We start from the raw sequence: 6,178 nt of genomic DNA on the forward strand, positions 1-6,178 counted from the left end.
AATTAAATGAACCTAAATGTATACATAGGCCTACTGATGATAGCTTGATTAAGATTTGGGTTAGATTGCCTTATCTAGGAAAACCAGGTGAGTTCATTTTACGTAGATGTTTAAATAAGGTAAAGAAACACTTAATTAAAGAGGTAAAATTCATAACTTTATTGCAGTATAAAAATGTTTCTCATTTTATATCTACTAAGGATCAAACCCCTAAGGAGTACAGAAGTTCTGTTGTCTATCATTTTAAATGTCCAGGCTGCAATAGTGATTATATTGGTAAGACAGATAGGTGCTTAATAACTAGACTTAAAGAACATTCTTCACGATCTGATAGTGTTATATTTGATCATGTTAAAAACTGTGAGGCATTCCAATATGTTTTAGGATTACAGGGTATACTTGAAAATGATAATGTCGTCTGTAATGTAAGTAATAAATTAGGTTTAATATTTTCTAGTACTAACATTATTGACAGCTCCCGAAACTGGTCTATCCTTTTGTTTAAAGAAGCGTTCGCTATACGTAGACTACACCCTTTGCTTAACAATGGGCTCAGAGCTTCAAAAGAGCTTTCTTTGTTTTTGTAGGTATCTTTGATCATTAGAGTAAGAATGCTTTGATCTTTTGTTTAAATCACTGCTATGTCACCTACTAGAGGTAATGTTTTGATTGGTTAAACACTTTTGGTACTAGTGCATATAAGCTTGCTTATATGGATAATTTTTTCATTCCTGATGATGACATAATTAATGTCGAAATATTGAATCCCAACACGATGGCGTGTATTTCAATACTTGGAGTATGTATTATACTTTCTTGTTTATTACTGGGTGTGGTGCTGTTTACTCATTTATATTGTGTGTAGCTTACTGTATAAATTAACAATACCGTAGTTGTTTGTGTTGTTTATATGCAGCCTTCAGAAACCACTTACTCATGGGCTGATTTCTTTTCACTGCACATGTACTTCTTTGGAGTGTTCTTCCTAGCCATCTGCAAACTCCATACATCGAGACAGTTTGATTCGAAAACCTGGATGGCGAGTAATGCAATTCAGATCACCAGTCACAGTAATATCTCTGTCTCTTGTTGCAACCACATCTGGAACCTCGTGACAGCACAGACATTCTTCGATAGCATTCATTTCCTGACAGTGTCCACATTTGCACCTTGATGATAATATAAACAAAGGATAATGAGCTTCAAATATTTCAATACATACAGTACATAACATTGATATGCTTTGAAATGTTTAAATTTAGTGGAAAACGGGGGGAGGTCCCCTCCCTTATGTCGTATGATATAAATATGTTAATGAGTATTCATTGATAAAAAATAACTAACTACTGCATCTGCTTTACCATAAAAATAAATCTATGGTAATTTGTATTGATCATCTATCAAAAGTAAATAAAATAGGACTAAAGCGATGAGTGCTTGTTTACGATATTTCCAGTCAAGGCATAGGGTGATCATACGCTGGAAATTCCAACAATAATTATTATATAAACATTCAAAAACGATTTGTGAGTATTATATAGTTCGTATATACCAACTAAAATAAGAAATTAAACTTTTTATTGTAGTCGGTAACATGAAGAAGCCAATTGATAACGTGACGTGATGACCGCCGAATCGGCGCTTCGTTTACTGTCATCGAAGGCCTAGGTCGTATACAATACACCTTAGAAATCGACAGTTTCAGCTTTTTAAATTAAATTGTAATGTAAAATTTTGCATAAGAACCTGTTATGTACAAATTGTATGCTAATGTAGACGAAAACAATGTATATTATTAACAGTAACCCTTCGTACGCACAGTGACGGTAGAGTGTTATGCTAGGCCTAAGTAAGGCGGCCGTCAGCCCTAGTAGAACACAGTAGTGTAGTACTCAATTCGTAAAGTTTAATTTACCAGTTAGTATTCCCTAATCGATTTTGCTTTTCGATCAAAGCATGGTCTTCAGGTGTTTCGTGTTCAAAATCACTTTCTAGTGGCTCAAATTGATATGACTCAAACTGCTCCATTTCTTTGCTTGCTTTCCTCTTTCATGTGTCGCGCTATACGATTTCGGTATTGCTGTGGATGTTATACCGAGTGTACGTCATCAGCTCTACTCACGCTTCACTGACCATCTTCAGTAGGCGGGGCTTATACGAATATTTTTAATACTAATTTTTAAAATTTATAAACCAAAAAATAAGAATTTTATTACTACTCCTTTGATAAACATATGCAATACTTCAATTATCAGCAATATCATTTTAAGAGATTTTTCCGGAATGTGGAGATAGATGGCGATTGTCTGCAGGCTAAATTGAGGTTGGTCCATAGCAAGGGGGTATTGTGAAAAAATGAAAAATGCAGTGCATTAGTGCGTGCCGGAGATACATGGAGTGTGGGATGTGGTTTGCGCGTATTAAAAGATAAGAAGGAGGTAACCGAAAAGTTAACATAGCCATGAATATTTTTGTAAATGAACATAAGGCAAAGGAAATCTCTTCTATCTGTAAGAGATAAGAGGTTAAGGTGAGTAAGGCGATCCGTGAATTGAATGTATCCGGTTTGGTGAGGGAATCGTAAAGTTTTTAAAAAATAGCGAGTGAAGTTTCTTTGAACGGTTTCAATATTTTCAATATTTAATTTTGAGGATTCCAGACAGTGCACGCATATTCAAATAATGGCCTACTAAAAATTAAAAAAAAAAACAAGAGAAAGAGGATGTTGGCCACAAGTGCGTTTAATTAAATTAGGTGTGGGCAGTGCTTTTGAAGTAATGCAACTTATATGTGCGTTCCATTTAAGGTCGGATGAAATGGTAACTCCAAGGTATTTGTGCGTGGTAACTAAGGACAGAGGGGTGAAATTTATGGTATAGTTTGAATGGACATTTTTCTTTCTAATGATACACATGGTTTTACATTTGCTGCAGTTAAGGGTCATGCTATTAAAATGGCTCCATTGAAATATGTTATTAAGGTCATTCTGGAGGGTGGTATGGTCATTAGTGCTTCGGATGGGTCTCTAGATAAGCGAGTCGCCTGCATATAGGAACATTGTCGTACCGGGAGAAATTGATGAAATTAAGTCATTAGTAAGTATAATAAAGTATAAATGTCCCAGTATGGAGTCCTGAGGTGCTCCAGATGTCACGGTAACAAAATTTGAAATGCTGCCTTGAAAACGGACACATTGAGATCTGTTAGTTAGGAAGTGTTTGGTCCAAGACCACAGTTGCCTTGAGAAACCTATGGCATGTAACTTAGATAGGAGAGTGTGGTGGCTCACTTTGTCAAAAGCATTACTCTAATCTAAGAAGGCATGAATATTGCAAGGTTTAGCTTTGTCAAGTTCTTTGGCCCAATGATGATAAACTTGGGTCAAGAGGGTTGAACACGAGTAGCCTTTACGGAAACCAAATTGAAAGGGTGAGAAATTGGAATTAGATTCAAGAAAATTATACACATGGTTATAAATTAGGCGATACAGGATTTTACAGATGACAGATGTTAGTGCAATTGGGCGGTACATTTTGATGTCCATTTTTTCACCAGTACCTTTGTATATGGGGGACACACATGAGGTTTTCCAAGCAGTGGGGATGACCCCAATGGAAAGGGTAAGGTTAAATAAGTCGGCATCAAGAGAATAAGAAATGACATCTGCTATGGGTTTAAGGGTTCTAGCAGATATGCCATCAAGACCAGGTGAGCTATTATTTTTAAGCTTAATAATAATACTATGGATAGACTCAGGAAGTATGAAAAGGTCTTCCATAGGTGAGTTATGTGCAGGATAATCAGAGTAAGTTGGCAATACACGTTCATCAATAGTAAAACATTGTTTAAAATAAGTATTAAAAGCTTGACATACGTTAGTGGATGACTGTAATAACACCCTCATACATAAAATCAGATGGAGGGCTGACATTCTGTTTATTCTGAACAAATGACCAGAATCTCTTAGGATTGGATTTGAAATTTTCTCCAAGCTTATCTAAGAATAACCTATACTATTTCTAGTAAGTTGACGAAGCTTATTACGAATTTTAGTGAATTTTTTCCAATGAATGCTTTCTTTACAAGCACCTTTAAAAAAAAAATTTCTATAAAGATATTTTTTCTTATGTGAAAGATGAACAATATCTGAGGTTATCCATGGATTTCTTGGCCTACCCTTGTACTTAATACGGGGGACAGCAACGTCAATACATTTTTGGAAAATATTTGACCAACATTCCCATAAATTGTCTACAGAAGAGCATTTGAACATATCATTCCATGGAGCATTTATAATATTATGTCGTAGTTGAACAAAATCAGCCTTTGTAAAGTCATATCTATTTTGTTGGTAATTATGTTTACAATAAGGCAATGGTAAGTTAAGTGTAATATTTATTGACAGGTGATCAGATGTTCCCAAAGGATGATTCACAGAACAATCGGATACAAAACTGATATCGTTACATAAAAACAGATCTAATATATTTCCATAATCACCATTACAGTTAACAACTGGAAACATATGGGTAGGATACTGTACCAGTTGAATAAGCCCTATTAAAAACATTAAGTATAATTTGAGTACTGTAGTATTATTGGTATAAATAACATTCTCTTTCCAATTGATGGAACTGAGGTTGAAATCACCAGTAAAGAAAATAGCAACAGCCAATAACAAACTTTCTTTTGTCACATGTGAAAGATACCCATATAATTTCAGCAATGGAGGGTGTAGAAACTAAAGATGGTCTTAAACTATTTTTAACTGAAATTAACACACCCCCACCTCTAAGTCAAAAAGTTTATTTTTAATGCTTCTGCAGTTAGTACTGTAGAGTTTAATGAAGCTAGATGAGGCAAACTGGTTGAGCGATGGTGATCATGATGACGATGATGAGCTTTCACTTGAGTTTTTTTTTCAAAAAAAGAATCTGAAAAGTCAGGCAGACGACAGCGAAGACAGTTCCAGTAGGTTTGATTTGATGAGTGGAACTTAAATTCATTAATAGTGAGTCCACTGCAGACACGATGGGAGCATTGATTACAAATATCACAATATATTCCAAGCTGATTTTCTGTTAGGGAGCCTCGCAAAATAAAGCAACGCGTATACGAGTGGACCACGCAATGCGATTAAAGGCAGTTTAATCCCATAGTTGGCCACGCGTTGGGATTATTTCCCTGGGCTACTCCACTTCGTAGTGGGGAATTGATAACAGGCTTAGTGTAAAAACCCAATTAACACAAACAAAAACGTCTTGTATAAAAATAAAGCGTTTCTTTACCTTTTTTAAACATCTACGTAACTATCATCAGTAGGCCTATGTATACATTTAGGTTCATTTAATTTCTTAAGTACATTATTAACAACTTTTAAAGGGTACCCATTCCAAGACATACTTCCTTATGTTACTAAGCTTTGTTTGAAGTTTAATTATCAGGAGTACACAATCTGTGGGCTCTAGAAACTAAACTACGAATCCAGGAGATTTTATGGTTCCATGGAGCAAAGCTGTCATAATGGACATATTGACCTGTATGTGTATTTCTACGATATATACTCATGCTTCCTACACTGTTGTTAAATTGTAAATCCAGAAAGTGTACTGTGTCACTGTTTTCAAATGATTCAAAAGTAAAATTTATCTGTCTATGAAAAGCATTGAAGTAGCTTAGAATTTGCGGGAAATCATTGGGCTTAACTAATAATAGCGTGTCGTCAACAAAACGAGTATAAAACTTAATAGTACCTGATTTAATAAGTTTAGGAACAATAGGCTCTTCTAGTTGAGTCATTAAAATATTAGCTAAAACTGGGCCAAGAGGCGAACCCATTGAGACACCATCAGTAAACTCATTGTTTGTGGTGTTTACCAATACCGGATTGAATTTCTGGAAAATTGTGATTCCGCTTCCTTGAAATTGGCCACAAATAAGTTTTATAGAGGAACTAGTTTCTATAGAATTCTATAACATACTATATACACATATTTAATGTAATTTCTATGTTTTTAATTTTTTTTTTGTTTCATTCAATATTTTATTGACACATTCGTGTCTGACTAGTATACTCCTACCAACATGTTTTACATCTTGCATATTCTATAGAAATTCTATAGAATATTCTATACAAATGATATGACAAGTTCTCTATAATAAAACTATAAAATTTCTA

The sequence above is a fragment of the Anneissia japonica genome, unplaced genomic scaffold (genome assembly GCF_011630105.1).
Source record: "Anneissia japonica isolate Jap-2015-1 unplaced genomic scaffold, ASM1163010v1 scaffold1118_len251929_cov158, whole genome shotgun sequence".
NCBI lineage: Eukaryota > Metazoa > Echinodermata > Crinoidea > Comatulida > Comatulidae > Anneissia > Anneissia japonica.